Source organism: Microtus pennsylvanicus, chromosome 4, assembly GCF_037038515.1.
Source record: "Microtus pennsylvanicus isolate mMicPen1 chromosome 4, mMicPen1.hap1, whole genome shotgun sequence".
In the NCBI taxonomy this organism is placed as follows: domain Eukaryota; kingdom Metazoa; phylum Chordata; class Mammalia; order Rodentia; family Cricetidae; genus Microtus; species Microtus pennsylvanicus.
This window is the reverse complement of record NC_134582.1, coordinates 105995774-106010153: the sequence shown is the minus strand read 5'-3', so window position 1 is coordinate 106010153 and position 14380 is coordinate 105995774. Positions and strand designations below refer to the sequence as shown.

The 14380-nt window shown below is 45.4% G+C and overlaps 6 non-coding genes across 6 annotated transcripts; 2 read left to right on the top strand and 4 right to left on the bottom strand.

The window, feature by feature from the left end:
* Positions 1 to 6350: 6350 nt before the first annotated feature.
* Positions 6351 to 6423, bottom strand: Trnam-cau (transfer RNA methionine (anticodon CAU)). Its single transcript has one exon. It is a non-coding gene; the product is annotated as a tRNA-Met (tRNA).
* A 5539-nt stretch (positions 6424 to 11962) lies between these two features.
* Trnai-aau (transfer RNA isoleucine (anticodon AAU)) lies at positions 11963 to 12036 on the top strand. Its single transcript has one exon. It is a non-coding gene; the product is annotated as a tRNA-Ile (tRNA).
* Positions 12037 to 12355: 319 nt separating this feature from the next.
* Positions 12356 to 12429, top strand: Trnai-aau (transfer RNA isoleucine (anticodon AAU)). The gene has a single exon. It is a non-coding gene; the product is annotated as a tRNA-Ile (tRNA).
* A 787-nt stretch (positions 12430 to 13216) lies between these two features.
* On the bottom strand, positions 13217 to 13289 carry Trnaa-agc (transfer RNA alanine (anticodon AGC)). The gene has a single exon. It is a non-coding gene; the product is annotated as a tRNA-Ala (tRNA).
* A 232-nt stretch (positions 13290 to 13521) lies between these two features.
* On the bottom strand, positions 13522 to 13594 carry Trnav-aac (transfer RNA valine (anticodon AAC)). Its single transcript has one exon. It is a non-coding gene; the product is annotated as a tRNA-Val (tRNA).
* A 90-nt stretch (positions 13595 to 13684) lies between these two features.
* Positions 13685 to 13757, bottom strand: Trnaf-gaa (transfer RNA phenylalanine (anticodon GAA)). The gene has a single exon. It is a non-coding gene; the product is annotated as a tRNA-Phe (tRNA).
* Positions 13758 to 14380: the final 623 nt, after the last annotated feature.

Genomic DNA, 14380 nt, shown 5'->3' with positions numbered 1-14380 from the left:
CAGTCTTTTTTTTTTTTTTTTTTTTTTTCGAGACAGGGTTTCTCTGTGGCTTTGGAGCCTGTCCTGGAACTAGCTCTGTAGACCAGGCTGGTCTCGAACTCACAGAGATCCGCCTAACTCTGCCTCCCGAGTGCTGGGATTAAAGGCGTGCGCCACCATCGCCCGGCAGGACTCAGTCTTAAGACTGACAAATTGCATAATTATTTGAAATTGAGAAGAACTCTAGAAGTTTTAATGTAGAACTCTTAAGTGGACTCTTCTGGAACCTCACATCTCTTCCAAATGAAGGCCTTAAGTCTCACAAGTGAAGGGAATGAGAGCTACTTTAAAGCGTGGCAGCTGGCTCAAAGATAGGAATGCCTTAGGAGTCACCTATCACAGCTTAATCTACAGCTTTGTTTTCAGGAAAGCAGTGCTAAGGGAATTACATAAAACAAGTACTTTCTCATCTGTCTGTGTTAGATGCCCCAACCCACATTCGCTTAGTTAACTGCTGCACCAAGAAATAGGATCTAATAGTCACAGCCGGCCTGGCTACTTAAGAGCATACACCTAACCTGTCTTCTCCCAAGGAAATTAGTGCCTTGACTTTATTTGAATATGCCAAACCCTCGCATCCTCCCATCCAAGTACATTGTCTTCATTAACCATTAAAATCTTCTTCCCATGATCTCTACTGATTTATTTTCTTCTTTGAGGGTTTTCCTGTCTTCATAGTGTGTTTAGGTGGCCTTTAATTCCCAGTTGGGGGGAAAAAAGTCATTCCTACCCTCCCCAGAGTTACTAGCTTAAAGATTCACGGTCTTCCTTTCTAAGATATCTTACTCTATATAGGGCTGCTAGCTGCCTTTAAACCCAAGTGCAGTGTGGTCTTCAGTTCCGCATCTCAGTTGCCTCCACCCCCGTCCACCCCTCATTTTCTTGTACTTAGCAACATAGGATAATATGAATTCTTTTTGTCTTAAGCCAGAATTTCAGCCCAGACTGTTTTCAAACTTTGTAGCCTAGGATGGCCGTGAACTTTAACTATTTCTTTTTTTTTTCAGTTTTGTAGAAACTACTTTTTTATTTTTAAAAAACAATCATTTTATATACCAATCCCACTTCCCTCTCCCTCTCATTCTTTTGCTCCCCCCACTTTTCTCCCCTTCTACTGAGAGAAGGTGAGGCCTCTCATGAGAAGTCAACAAATTCTATCACTTGAGGTAGGACCAAGGCCAGCCCCCCACATAGGCTGAGCAAGGTATCCCTCCATAAGGAATGAACTCCAAAGAGCCAGTTCATGCACTAGGGATAAAGCCTGGTTCCCACTGCTGGTGGCCCCACAAACTGCCCAACCCACATAATAAATGTCACCCACATTTACAGGGCCTAGTTCGCTTTTATGCAAGTTCCCCAGGTGTCAGTCTGGGGTCAGTGAGCTCCCACTTGCTTGGGGTCAGCTGTTTCTGTGGGTATCCCCATCATGGTCTTGGCCCCTTTGCTGATAATATATCTCCTCTGCTATGACTGGACTCCAGGAGTTCAGCCCAGTGCTTATTTGTGGATCTCCGCATCTTCTTCCATCAAGGTAGTCATCAATCTGACTACAGAAGGGCAGTTACGGTACCCTCTCCATGATGCTTAGATTCTTAGCTGGGGTCATCTTTGTGTATTTCTGGGAATTTCCCTAATGCCTGGTTTCTTGCTAGCCCCAAGAAACTGTTTTTGAAAGCTCTCCTCCTGGCTATCGTTTTCCGTTTTAACTTTTCCATGTGGGTTTCATATTAATCTCAGCCTTCCCCTCCCTGTTCTCCAATACCACAGGAAAGGATATCAGGACCAGTCACTGCTTGGTACCCCACCAGTCTCAGGCTCCTCTAAAATCTTTGCTAGATACCTTCTTTAAAAAAATTTTTTAACATGTAGTGTGGGGGGTGTGTGTGTGTGTGTGTGTGTGTGTGTGTGTGTGAGAGAGAGAGAGAGAGAGAGAGAGAGAGAGAGAGAGAGAGAGAGAGAGAGAGAGAGAGAGAGAGCGCATGCCACAGTGCATATGTGGAAATTTGCAGGAGTTTGTTCTCTCCTTCCACTTTATGGGTCCTCGAAGTCAAACTCAGGTTGTAACATTAACAGCAGCAAGTGCTTTTACTTGCTGAGCCGTCTTGCTCCGGCCCGTTTGCTAAATTCACTCCTGGTTGGCTCTTTCCTTCCTATAACACTTTACACACGTCTTCTCTCTGCCTTCTTGCCTCTATCACTTCTGAAGAGAAATCGGCTATTAATCTCATTGAAGAATGTGTTTTACTAAATTAATGGCTTCTCTTTTGCTGCTTTTAAAATTCTCTCTTTATATTTGCCCTTTGGGGTTTGATTGTAACGGGTCTTTTTATCTTATCCTGCTTGGAGTTTGTTGAGATTCTTGAATGTGACTATTCATGAGTTCTGTCAAATTTGAGAAGTTTTCAGCATTAGTTCTTCAAATATATCTCCGCCCATCCAGCTCCTTCAGTGTCTCTCATGCAGAATGGCAGCCCACCTGCCACTAGCCACAGGCCATTTAGACTCTGCTTTCTGCTCTTAGAAAGCTTGGTTTTTCATACTTTCTGCTTGTTTTAAAAGTTTCTGTCAGGAACTCCGAGTCTCCTAATCTTCCATCTTACTCCAAAGGTTTCTTATAGAGCAAGTCAGATCGTTGCGGGAGATGTTTCTGTGTTGATTTTAAAAATTCAACGTCATTGAAGAACTTTACCTCTCCTTCAGGACAATATTTTTTAATTAATAGTAATAAAAACCCCCACAAAAACATTTCAGATTGCCAGGTAATACCTAGATAGGGCTTTGTTCCTCTAAGACAAAAGAAGCCCTCAAAACAAATTGTAGCAACTTGAAGAAGTTGAGGGAAAAGACAGGCGGGGAGGGGAGCAGGAAAACACATTGGTGGCTGCTCTTTTTGGAAAACTGCTACAAGCTGCAACATCTCGGCCATCTCTTCACTAAGGACTTATCAGAGCCAAGGGATCTGATGAAGGCTAAACCAAAAGACAAGGCTTATGGTGTTATTGCTTTCTGAGTGAAGTGGCTGTCCTTTGAGTAGAGTTTTCGCTGTAGCTGACTCCCTCTCTGTTACATATTTGGGAATTAATTCCACAGTTCAGAACAGTTTCTTTCCCCTATGTAAACGCAGAGATCCGCCTTCCTGCAATTATCTTTACCAGCAGGCATTTGGTCAGTGCTTAGGATCCAGGCATAGAGCATTTCATTCAGATATTCACAGATCTCCAAGGGCGTAGAATTTCTACCTGCCCAAGTTGCTGCTCTGGTTTTACCTCACTCAAAAGACTCAACTCCTTACACTCACCTTCACCTCAGTTTACTGATGACTTTAGTTCAGGAAATTTATGGCTGTGTTTTACTCATAAGGACAGCAAAAGAGATAATTGTCTGCAACCCCGAGGAAGACCCACAACACCCACGAACGTAAAGTTGATAACCGCATAGCCCGGAACTCACAATTTAAAATGCTGGGGCAGTAAGTCTAACTGCAGACATTGGCCCATTGAAACTACAGCATTTGTTTTATGTGCTATCTGATCAAGAGCCATCAGCTTCTCCCTGACTGTTTAGACAGGTTGCCTGGTTACCTGGTAGCCTCTATGCTTGCTGGGAGAAAAGAAATGGCACACTGACTTAAGCTATCAGTCAAAATTCATAATTTTATTGAAAATAAACCCTTTGGCTCCTTCTAACCATCTAAAAATGTAGCATAGAGCGCTAACCTTCCCCTCTAGATTCCCCTGATGTTTTAATTCCTTTCTTAACTTTCTCCATTAAGGAGTTCACTGTATGTGTACTAGCCACTCCCATAGATCCGTGTGTGTGTGTGTGTGAGAGAGAGAGAGGGGGGGGGAGGAGAGAAAGAGAGAGAGAGAGAGAAACCCTTATCTGATTTTCTATAGGTCAATCTGATCCTGGAACCTGCTAGGGCTGGGGAATTGCTGAATATATATATATATATATATATATATATATATATATATATATATATATATATGACTGAGAATGTTTGTAACATGTAAAACAGGGAACAAGGTAGAACAAGAGAGAACAAGGAAGAATAAAGATTGAGAGAAGAATAAACATGGACAGATGATTCCCGTTGTGAGTAGACTTCTTTTTTACTTTTTAATTTATTTTATTTTTTGTTTGGCTTTTTGAGACAGGGTTTCTCTGTGTTGCTTTCCTGTCCTGGAACTAGCTCTTGTAGACCAGGCTGACCTCGAACTCACAGTGATCCACCTGCCTCTGCCTCCTGAGTGCTGGGATTAAAGACATGCACTACCACTGCCTGGCTGTGAGTAGACTTCTTTACCCCCCTTTAGTTCATCCTGGCATCTTCAGTTGAACCCATTAGAAAACAACTAAATACAATCATTCAGCCAAAACTCTAGGTCTGCAAACAGTTCTGCTCACACACTTGGATGCAAAGAGAGCCTCTGGTTTTAGTTTACTTGAAAGGATGTAACAGACTTGTCTGTGAAACCATGCCTGTGAGGGAAATTTTCTCCTAATATTTCCTTACAAGACAGATATAGCAGTTCTTAAGACCAATAAGACAGCTGTGCCCTCTCTATATTCTAGAAGCAATTAATTTTTATTGTTGCTAGAACATGTATCTTCGCAGCCAAAGGGTTGAACAGTGTGGTGGTGTGATGATGCCTTTGCCGTCTCTCAGTGTACAGATCAGTAGTCCAAGTCTCTCTGTTACACCTAGAGTGTTGGCTGTGTTATCATCGGGAGAATCCTTTTTTCTTCTATTTCCAGCTTCTAGGTTTCACCTCTTCCACCATTTTTAAAGCTTGAACTGAAGGACCAGTTTCTACTCACATATATCTCTAAATCTCCTGCCACTGAATTATTTTGGATAATAAAGGGAGAGGTTCTCCGTTTTTATCCACTCATCTGATTCTATTGGACTGACCTGGGTAATCCCAGACAGACTGTCTGTGGTGATGAGGATGACAGATGCCCACCTTACGCTCGAGTACTTTGAAGACTTGGTCCCCAGTTGGTGGAGCTGTTGGCAGAAGTGGTGCTGCTTTGCTGGAAGAGTCCCAGGGCTCAGCTGAGACTTCACTGACTCACCCTGCCTCCTCCTCTCCCTGCCTGGGGCTTGCGGTTGAGCCGTGATTTCTCGACTTCCTGCTCTTGCAGCTGTGCCTGAGACTTTCTTGCCAGCCTCCCACCATTTTGGCCTCTTGGCCCTCTGGAACCCTAAGCTAAATTAAACTCTCTTTCGTACTCTGTGACCTTAACACAGCTACAGAGCCATCTTCCCATGCAAAGCAACTCCTCACTGGCTCCAAGAATTCAGACTTGAGGATCTTGGGAAGGGACTTTACAATGTGTACAATCTCAGGTCAGGTGACTGCAGTGTAAGAAATTCTCACATAGGCCTCAAGGCAGGGACATCTGGAAGACAGGAATTGCAATTATGTAAAGGGTAGAGATTTAACAGAACCCCTGTTTTGTCTGTTTAAGCTATTATTCTTAAGCGAGACACTTTTTTTTTTTTTTTGAGCGTGAACTAGGTAAGAGCAGGGTGGGTACTAACTCGGCAGGACCACACCTGGTTGCTGCCTTGTACCCCCACCCCCACCCCGAGAGACAGGGAAAAAAAATCCTTTATCCTTTTTGGCCATCAGGGTTTTTCCGTGGCAGATTATCCTGATGTCATTGTGGAGGCATTTGTTTCCTCAGACATTTGAAAACTTCTGAGGCTACAGTTAAATTGCTAGCTGTGCAATGCCGCCTTGAAGACGGCGCTCCTCGGGGTCGTTCTCTCTGTTTCTTGGACTGCTCCTACAAGTCCCCTGTGTGTCAGGTCCTCCTTAGGTCAACAGAAGCTTTTCAGTTCTCACCCAGATCCACCTGACCCCAGACCAGTTTTCTCACAGCCTGGATTCTCCCTGTTCTGGATGAGGCTTAGCCTGTTTCCCAGTTTATTCCAGTACAAATACCAATTCAGCTAACCCAGTCTTCTAGCTACCCACAAAATTGACGTCCGGTTGTTCGTAAGTATGGAACACCAGAAAACGGAAGTCCAGCATGTTGTATGCCACCTCCCCGTCGGACCCATCGGACCCCTTCGTAGAGTGTTCCTGTCCTACGTATCAGAGGAACCAGTAATACACTGGGGGACAATTGCATTCACTGAACCTCTACGTCTCTAAGTTCTATAAAGGTTTGCACAGAAAGACGTCTTGTTAGGCAGTTCTCAGTCGCAGGGTTCCTAAAATTTCTGCAGTATTTCTTTGTCTATGAGACTAGCTTTAAGGAAGTGCTGAAGGGGAAACTATCCAATGAGCAAAAGCTGCCCTCTCTGAGGCTCGAACTCAGGACCTTCAGATTATGAGACTGACGCGCTGCCTACTGCGCTAAGAGGGCTACAGGGGTTAAGGCTTGGTTATAGATTGAATCGAATGTATTCTACTTGTCCCCATTTCCACCGTCAGTCCTCAAGTCTGTATTTCTAGGTGTTTGTTTTAAGACAGGGATATTTCCAAGAGAACCAACAGAGACTCTCTTAGCCCTGTGCCCTTGATAGCCTCACAAGCCCTGAAGTCATGATGTAGGACTGAACAAGGGTGCCGAGTCTGTGCTACAACTTGTCATCTTACTGTACACATTTGACATCTTCATTGTTCTCAATCTCTTTTTCTTTCCCGTGACAGCCCTGCCCTGTTGGAACAGTGCCTATCACTGAATACTTAAAAGTGTAAACAGTTCACATCAGTTCTGGGAGACAGGTGTGCAGGACAGTTCATGCAAACTTGCAGGTTCAACCATTTTTGTCTTGAATAATCCCTCGAAATGTCACACAATGATGTTAGTGTGTGTGTGTGTGAGTTTTGTTTTTGTTTCTTGTTTCATTTCTTCTTTTCCACGTCTATGACCCACAAACCCATTAGAGATCTTGACATTATTTCTCTCAACATATTTCCCCCCCTAAACCTCTGTATCATTATTCCAATTTTACTGATAAAGCCGAGGCTCAGTAGAACTAATCACTCACTTGTGATTGACAAAGACGGATGAGAAACAAAACAGGGCTGAACTTTAAATTTTTTTTCCTTGAAAATTTCATACAGGCTGTCCTAGTTAGGGTTATCTTTGTTGTGATGAAACACCATGACCAGACTTTGGAGGAAAGAGTCTATTTGGTTTACACTTCCACATCACTGTTCATCATCAAAGGATGCCAGGACAGGAGCTCAAGCAGGGCAGAAAACTGGAGGCAAGAGCTGATGCAGAGGCCATTGAGAAGTGTTGCTTACTGGCTTTCAACCCATTGCTTGCCTAGCTTGCTTACAGAACCCAGGACCAGCTGCCCAGGGGTGACCCCACCCCGTCCATCAGTCACTAAGAAAATGCCCTATAGGCTGGCCTACATCCCGATCTTACAGAGACATTTTCTGAATTGAGGTTCCTTTTCCTTCAAGGACTCTAGCTTGTATCTAGTTGACATAAGCCAGCCAGTGTACAGGTATACAATGTTTCTCCATCATATACTCCTTCCACTCTTTCCCACTTCCCTGTGCTGCAATACATCTCCCAATTTCATGAGCTCATCAAGGTGACGCTTTATAGTTGTCATTTTCCAGAAGAAAGGCTTCTGTTTATGTGTCAACATAGATTCAAAAGACCCCCAGAGCAAAGAGAAACAAAACAAAAATATATGGCACCTCCACACTGTCTGATCTAGAAGCATTTGTCTTACCAATTTGCTTCCCCCTCCCCTGTCCCCACTTCTCTTTATTTCCTGCGTCTCATAGTAGGCCTAGTCCTTCTCACAGTCTTTCTAAACCGTCAAGTGCCAAGAGAGGAGAGGAAGCAGAGTTCAGTGCCTTCCACGGCTTTTCCTCATGGAAGCAGACTTCTGGGTTAATACTGAAACATGATCATTTTCTCTGAGCATAGCTAGTATCAGGGTAAGGACTTGATTTGTGGAACAACAAGGTCTACAGTCTGGTCTACATTCCAGGACAGCCAGGACAGCAGAGGCAGAGAGACCCAATCTCAAACAAAAGAAACAAACAAACAAAGGTCTCTGGAATGAAGAAGTGCTAGCCAGGTAATTTAGAAACCTTGAAGTTTCAGGAGAAAAGGTAGACAGAGGACAGGGTCCGAAAAACTGTTGCCTGAGAAAGAAATGTCACATGGGAAGAGTGGGAGGGCATTGTCCTCAGAGTGACTGCTGGGAACAGACAGTAGCCAGTGCCTTCCACGGAACTGTAAGTGCTTGGGAGCAGGGGTTCAGGACCCTTGTTTATGAGTCTATTTGCTAAGAGGGCAAGAGTGATTGCATGGACTCATGGAATTAGCAGAATGTGTCTTCCATTATGAGTCACATTCCACAGTTGAGAAAGTCAACTGTGGAGATCAGAAGGGGGAAAGACACGGGTGTTAAGGGGAGGGCCAGGGACCTGCAGGAGCTCCTGAAGCAAGCCAGCCCTTATATCCACACCCTTTCCAGCACACTGGCTGTGCTATGGATGAGTGGCCTAAATCACATGACTTGTAATTAATTCATTATCTCATGCAGATTCTTTAAACAGGAAAGAATGTTATAATTATAAAACTACCTTGTAGAGGTGGTTAAGAGCACACACTTCTGTGCAGAGAAACAGAATTTGGTTCCCAGCACTTAGTCAGGGAAATCCGATTTCTTCTTCTGCCCCTCCTTAGGCATTTGCACACACATGTACACAGATACACTTCCATCTATAAAATTTTGAATGAATAAAATAATATATACACATTACATTAAAATGAATAAATATACACTACTTTCACTTGCCTTCTATTTATTTACTAAACAGTTTTTTTTATGACAGGGTTTCTTTGTGTAGCCCTGACCATCTAGATCAACTCTGTAGACCAGGCTGGCCTGGAATTCAGAGATCCACCTGCCTCTGCCTCCTGAGTGCTCAGATTGAAGGTGTGCAGCACCTCGTGGCCCATTTGCTTTTTAAACCATCAAATACAGCCCAGGGCACGGATCTAGAATAAGGTAAACCCCTTGAAGGTATTTACCAGAGAATAAGGCCATAGAAGCGTAGGGTTGTAACAGGGCCCCAGACATAGTATGCCCTCAGACCTTAGCACAGCTGACTCCGTGATGGAAATACCATTCAGGGTGTAGAACTCAGCACAGAGGTAACCTGCTTAAACTGAAAACAAAGACTTAGTCTATCAAAGTACATAGTTCTGGGACAGTCTCTAAATGTGCTAACTTTGGGGGCTTTTGTTGTTGTTGTTTTGGGGTTTTGTTTGTTTGTTTTGGTTTTGGGGAGTTTTTTTTTTTCTGTTTCAGTCTAGCTAAGTGTTCTTGTTAACAGAAGTGTGTCAACCCAGAACATGGTTTTTCTGCTTATAAGCTCACCATGAGAAAGACTCAGTGCTACACTGGGATTAGAACACCCAGTGTCGTCACTGGCTGGCTAATGAAGACTTTCCATTAGCTGAAGCCCATGTGTGAGGAGTCGTCCCTGGGAGGACCTCCACCACAAGGACGAGGGAGGAAAGCGCAGAACTGGAGCTGGCATTCCCGCTTCCCTCATTCTAGATCAGCACCCGCTCTACTCCAGAGTTCACCGCCCCTCAGGCTTAGGCTTTTCCAGCACGCAGTTATTGACTGGTTTGTGGTGCTGGAGATGAAGTCCAGATAATAACATAGGCGAGGTCAGCTGCTCTGCATGGTCTCTCCTTCTTTAATCTGCTATGTGTGACCTCTCTGTTGGGGGGGGGGGGGGTTGAGGTCTTTGCTAATTCCCCTTTTCAATTTTAAATCGCCGGATGGAGCCCGTTCCTTTTCATTCAGCAATAACACCACTGAAGAACCCGGTTGCCTTCATTTCTTTCACACTGCTCAATCCGGTAATGCTTGTCAGAACGGGTCAGCGGCTCTGTGTCGTTGGCGGCTTTTCCCACACCCTGGAAAATACTACAAGACTTCAGTGTCTGGAGCCCCGAAATCTGAACCTGAGGTTCCATAGTCTCCCCGATGGAGATTTGCACATAAGAATTCCGTTTTAGGGTCAGATTTCGCAGGCATTTTAGCAGTACTGAGACAGTTCAACGAGAATCAAGCAGGTATTTAGGAATGTTCACGTCTATGGAGGTGTGAGACAGAACTGATTCATGTTGTCTAACACATGCCAATGCGATCAGAGTATCTATTTACAAAAAAAAGCTTCCCATGCGCGAGGACCAATATTCTGAGGAACTGTGTCCCGGTCTCCCGAAGAAATGAACTATTATCCCGCTAACATGTCCTAATCAAGCTCGCTGTGCCCAAGAGTCCCATCTCCACAGACCCTCAGTAGTTTTGAAAAGGGGGTAGATGAGAACCCGAGACGCAATTCCGGCGCTTTCTCTGGAATAACCAAGAAAAGTTTGTAAGGGCCTTGTCAGCTGGATCCACATCTGAATCAGGGCGATGAAATGAGGACCAAGCGGAGCTCTTGGTCCAGCCTTCGGGGACCTTGGCCACAAGGGTCCTGACAGCCTGGCGGTAAAGCCGTTTGAGTTTAGAGTGGTGAAGTAGATTGTGACGTTGTAGGAACTGTGCGTCATGCGAAGCGCCTTTTCTGAATCCTTCTTTGTTCGGATCTCCTTCTGTGGTTGTTGCCGCAGCAAGACTCCCAGTTAAGGAATGGGAGGTCCGAGGGTCGGTCCCTAGTGAACAGAATCAACAGGACTGGGTAGGTGGAGGCTGAGGCCCGGCGATGACCTCCTTGGAAACAGATTCCGAGGTCGGGGGCGACTTGGAAGTCACAGAGTTTCCGTTTCACCAAAGCTCCTGGTTGCGGCTACGAGGGGCTCTTTCGGATGTCAAGATGAGGAGACGTCAAGTCAGGCCATCCAGGTCAGAGGAAACCCAGGCCTCAGGTCCTGCAGCACTGGCTCCATTCAGTCTCGGTTAGTGTCGCCTTGGGCTTTTTGCGTTTTTCACTGAGGCTTTGCAGACGCTCAAACCAAAAGCGCCCAGGGCCAGTGTTTTTTAGGGCGACTTGAAAATACTCATTTCAGAATCGCAAGTTCTCCACTCTTCCGAGACTGCATTATAGGAGGACGGAAAGAACACGGGAGCGCATCCCGGAATTCGGAGGCAGAGGACACGACAGCCTGCTCTTGTGTCTTCGGTTGCCCGCCGAGAAAGTTCTGACCCGCCCGGAAGCGCAGGAGTCCCCCAAACTTCTAGAATAGCTGATGGTCTAGAGACGAAGGTAAATCCAAGTTCGAGCTGAGCAGAGTTTGGCATCGCTGAGACTTAAGAAAAGCGTGCCTATGCCGAGAGGACTCCGCCCTGTGACGGTCGGGGTGGCGCAGGTCGTGGACTCACTCGTCCCGCCTGACACCGCGGACCGCGACAGTGGCCAGAGAGACTAAGACCCGCCAGCCGCGACCAGCGCAGGTTCCCCGGGCAACAACCCCATCCGGCCTCGAGTGCCCGCGTCTGCAAGACTAGAGCGATCGATGCCTTAACGGCCCAGTAGAGACGCGCGCCGGCGGAGGCCAGCCGCGCACTGCCTTATTCAAATATTTTTTTTTTAGCGAATTGAACAAGAAATTCGGTAAAATCGGGAAGGCTATGAGATTGTTGTCACTTGAAGGCAACAGGGAGAACTGCACCGGAGGCGACCTCTGTGAAGGCTAGAGGGCGGGTCGCGGTGTGGGCGGTTACCGGAGTAGTGGACTGGACTGTCCATGGCCAGTATCTCTGGGTCAGGAAGCTTTGCAACGTGACATTATTTTCTGCTCAGAGAAAATTTCTATTTGGAACAACGCGAGTTTCGTAACTTTTTCCAGGTTCAAGAAAACTTAACAAAAAAACAAAGCAACAATAAACACCTAAAATAATCTCAAATCTAAATCAAGCATTTGCTACGTGTAGAGATCGACAGTCGAATGCTTGACAGTTGGCCGGTTAGCTCAGTTGGTTAGAGCGTGGTGCTAATAACGCCAAGGTCGCGGGTTCGATCCCCGTACGGGCCAAGTGGTCTTTTTAGAAGACAGTTTTCAATTCTATCACCTGGAAGCTAGCACCTTAAAAGAGAACGCAGCTTCGACTGTTCTGTAGTCCTCACATCTGCAGCTGGAGGAAGACTTTGCGGTGTGAGTCTTGCTTGTCTAGGCTCAGCGATCATCGGAATGTTACACATACTCTCTTCTGTTTTCAGGTTTAGAACTCTTTTGTTTCATACCTCATTTCAGAAAACCTTAAACATTAAAACAAAAATCCAAGACCCCTAATGACAATTGGCATTTGTATGCTTCCACTTCTGAAGAGGTAACAGAAAGGACTTGTTTGTGGGGCCGGTTAGCTCAGTTGGTTAGAGCGTGGTGCTAATAACGCCAAGGTCGCGGGTTCGATCCCCGTACGGGCCACATGAGGAACTACTTTTTTTTTTTTTACTTTAAAACACACACACACACACAAAGCAGAATCTAGTCTACTCTAAGGAGTAGTCATTTCACTTAGAACGCTTTCAAAGAACTTCATCTTTATTGACCCCAGCCTCACAACTGCCGAGTCTTTCTGTAATTCTAGTGGCCTTAACGCACAGATGGAATCCATCTGGAAGCAGAGGGAAACAACAGAAAAATGTCCCTTTCACTACACTGACCCTTCACCACCTGACTTCCTGGGTGGGTCAGAAGGCTGGTAACTCCTGTGTCTTTCCTGCCCTCTGCCTATCTAGAGACTCAACTGAGGAATACCGGGTTCAGAATCCCACGCCATTCACCAATGTACAACAGCTTAGTGAGGTTCATAGCGTGTCCCCACAGAGATCTTTCCTGCCAGTTTTGTGAGGCCGAGTCTTGTTCCTCCCAGCACTCCTCGGGAGCGTGGCAGAGATCTGTGCTGCAGTATTTACGATGACCCTTTTGGTGACCTTCCCCATCCATTAGAGACACATGATGAGTGTAATGCAATAAACAGATGTCCTCGGCTATTTCTCCAAACTTTAGTTATCTCTGGGATGGCATCGAATTAGGCAGGGCTTTCCACATTAGGCAAGAACCATGGCATTTAGCCACATTCTCAGACCTTAGATACTGCGAAAGGTCTGTATTGTGAATTTGTGCTCCAAAAGGCAACACAAAAGTCTGTGTGTCCCCCATTTTCTGAGGATTGCTGTAGGTATGAGAGACTCTGAAGGAGTCTAAAGATTGGAGGATGTGGGCATCGATCCCACTACCTCTCGCATGCTAAGCGAGCGCTCTACCATTTGAGCTAATCCCCCGGCATCATAAGTTTTTTGCTAATCCCGTGATGTTTGTACAACTTTGCATGTACTTTCTTGTATATCATGTAAATCCATGGGTTCTCCTAAAGTTGGCTGCTACTTCATGGCCTAAGAAAGTATGCCGGAAGTCAAAAGGGAAATCAGAGCCTCGAGATTATTTCGTGGTAACTGCTCAAAAGTGTAGGGAATAAATTGAGAATCTGGAAAGAGAAGTGAGGAAAAGTATATTTGTTTCCGCCCGGTTTCGAACCGGGGACCTCTCGCGTGTTAGGCGAGCGTGATAACCACTACACTACGGAAACTTCATGTAGTGCCTTAATTTTCCTAGTTTGTAGACATAGACTCTTTTCATGCCTAGGAATAATTTTTTTTTCTTCTGTAAAAGAAGTAATTGCCGAAACCCGGGATTGAACCAGGGACCTTTAGATCTTCAGTCTAACGCTCTCCCAACTGAGCTATTTCGGCTTGCCTAGAAATAGTTAAATGATAATCTTTGTTGTATATTCTCGTGCCATTGGTCAGCTTAAATCAAAGTAACTAAGGTGACTGCACCTTCCACGCCGTGCTCTTGGTGACTCCCCTCTACTCTGCTAGTGCCAGATGAACACTCAGATTCCACGTTATAAGTGAAGTCCTGTGGAATTTTCCCTCGGTGGATCGATCACCTCACTTGCCCTGTCCTCAGCTTCTTGGCTACGAGTGACAGAACCTCTTTATAATATTGGTCCTTCCCGGAATAATCCTGGAAATTAGCCTTCTGTGGATGTGAAGGAGTGAGCGACTCGGCAGTCAGCGATTCGTTCCTGTGAACCAGCAAATGTCTCAGAACACCTTGTTCCACTGCTGTGGCCGTGCGCCCACGAGAGGGATGGATGACTCTGTGGCTCTGTTTTCAATTTGTCAGGCTAGAGGAGTTTCTTTGATTCTCAGCACCCACATGGCAGCTCATCGCTTTTTTTAACGTCAGTAGTACGGCGTCTGTCGCCATCTTTTGGTTACCCAGGGCACTACATTCAAATGCCCATATACATAAGAAATAATTGACCTATTTACTGTGGATCCTCTGATCCTTTCCTTCCTTTGGGTCA